The sequence below is a fragment of the Ursus arctos genome, unplaced genomic scaffold, assembly GCF_023065955.2.
Source record: "Ursus arctos isolate Adak ecotype North America unplaced genomic scaffold, UrsArc2.0 scaffold_274, whole genome shotgun sequence".
Taxonomy (NCBI): Eukaryota; Metazoa; Chordata; class Mammalia; order Carnivora; family Ursidae; genus Ursus; species Ursus arctos.
In genome coordinates this window covers 4838-7500 of record NW_026622957.1, presented here as the reverse complement: position 1 = coordinate 7500, position 2663 = coordinate 4838, and positions in this window count along the sequence as shown.

Here is a 2663-nt window from a genome sequence, read left to right as displayed (position 1 = left end):
GAGGGAGGGAGGGAGGGACCGAACGAACGAACGAACGAACGAACATCGGTCCACCACCGGCCCGTTCACCTACCTACCTACCTACCTACCTACCTACCCACCCACCCACCCACCCACCCACCTACCTACCTACCTACCAACCTACCAACCTGCATCTGCTACATTTTTTTCCTCACACATTTTCAAAGTGGAGATACAATTCGCACGCCATGATTCACATCCTCTTGAAAGTGTACGGTTCGGTGGCCTTTTTTATTTTTTTTAAAGGTTACTCACAAAGCTGCACGACCCGCACCGCCATTTCCAGAACATTTCCGTCACCTCAAAAAGAGACACCCCCCACCCCTCCCCCTTCCCGTCCGCGCCTCCCCCCCCCCCACCCTCAACCTCACCCTGACCCTCACCCCGGCTCTCTTCACCATTCTCCCCCAACAGCCTCTGATCTGTTTGCTCCCTCCCTCTAGGATTGGGCTATTCCGTCTGGCTCTTTCCTACCCATGGGATCCCAAGGCATTATGTCACCCTGGCTGTCTGGTTCCTTTCACTTAGCGTCATGTTTTGGGGGGGCTCACCCATGTGTTTGCATGGATCCGCGCTTTGCTCCTTTGTACGGCGTCTTCGTTTTCCACGATGAGCCATGAAGATGAGTGGAACGACTGAATGATTTTCCCCTGACCCTTTCTCTTAAAACTGGAAGCGGTGGAAAAATAGTATCCTCTCCGGGGACAGAAGTCCTAGCACCATCAGCAGATGCTGTGAGAAAGTGTTTTGCACGCTCTCACGTTGCCGCCTTCTTCCTTGGAAAAGGATTCACGGGCTATCCTGTACCCCTCGAGGCCATACAGATCTCATGCTCCTCAGTGGCTGTGGTCGTGTGTGTTGGATCGCGTGGCGCCCCCCCCCCCCCCCCACGGAGAGCTACCGCCGCTTCATCTTCCTAGGCTCGTCCAGGAGTGAAATGAACAGCAGAGCGCTTTTCCCGACAGGCGGGCCCAAGCCGTTGACTGGGAAGGTTTCAAAGCCGTTCCCAGATGCTGCACATCTGGCCGGAAAGGAGGCAGGCTGTGAGGTTTGGGGTAGGGTGCTGCCTCTGTCCTTCCGCCATCCGTCGCCGTCACTGTGGAAAGCTATTTGTCGTGGAGGTGTGGCTTGCCATAGACATCCTGCCAGGGGCCGTGGGGCTTTTCGAGCTTTTCATTATTATCATTTTTGGTGGTGGTGGTGGTGGTGGTGGTGGTGGTGGTGGTGGTGGTGCTGCTGCTGCTGCTGCTGCTGCTGCTGCTGCTGCTGCTGCTGCTGCTGGTTCACGTAAACTCTACACCCAACGTGGGGCTCGAACTCAGGACTCTGAGATCAAGAGTCAGCGCGCTCTACAGAGAGCCAGCCAGGTGCCCCTGAGCTTTTCGTAACCTACGGAGAGCACAGGTTTCGTGCCCCACCCCACCCCCCCCCATCCCCACCCCCGCCCCCCCACCCCCGCCTTACGTACCTGTGCACGGACTCGGTTTGGCCATAGCCTCGCCTCGGGTGCCCTTCAATGTTTCCAAACGTCGGCACTGCCCACCCTTTCCCCCCCAACCCCCCCCCCCCCCGCCCCTTCCCAGAAGAACTCACCTAGCTCGAGAGTTTCCGGGTTGCCTGGACACCTGAAATTGTGGGGAGAGTGGCGTTCCTGGAGAGGGGGCATGGAACACGGAAGCTCTGCCCCCAAGAGGACTGAAGGACGGAACCGGACTAGATCGGTTTCAAAGTCTTCCTTAGCATCCGTGCCGAATACATTCCGATGGCAGGGGCCTTCCCAACAGCTTTTGGTGTGCCCGACGCACGGAAGACCGTATCCTGCCGATCTTGTGACATGTCTGCAGAGAAAGAGTGTCGGCCTCTCGGAAAATAGAAGCCGTGAATGCAGACTGCAAGGTGGAAGAATTGGATTCCATGAAATAAGGGACCCTTTAGGGAAGACCGTGCCCATCTATCGGGGTTTTGTGGGTTTGCGTTTTGTCATCACTGATGTGAAAGCATCTTCTTAGCCATCGGGAGGGAAACCTCCACGAATTCGTACATTCACGTCACACGGGGTTTGTGGGATTCGGTGGATCTGAGATCCACCCGGAGAATTCTGGCTCCTTGCCACGGAGCTGGCTGCTCTGTGCCTTTAAAAAGGAATCCTGCCTTGAATTTGAATTCGGACGGGAACGTGATCGACAACCTTTTCATGCGGGGTTGGCCAATTAAATTTGCACTGTCTTACAAAGCAGAGATGGTGAAGGGTCATCCAAGTCCATTCTGGAAGTCAAGAGCTTTGGTATCAAGAGCCTGAAAAACGCATCTTCCCCTTCTTTTGGACGAATCCAATTCTAGGGGTCGATTCAAAGGAAATCATGTTTTAGACGCTAACACGTCAAGCTTACTTTTACAAAAATGTGCGTCGTGGCATAGGGTTTAGGAATCCCTCGTGGGAGACTGACAACCGTACCTCCCTTACCTCCTGGCACGTGTGCACCCTCACGTCATGTGCCTTCGATGCTCCTGCTATCTGGAGGTAGGCTCGATTGCTCTGTCCCCTGGTTTTGGACTGGGTCTTGGGACTTGTCTTGACCAAAAGAATAGACTAGAAGTGAAATTTTACTAGTTGCACAGCCACAGCTGAAGAGGTGGTCCGG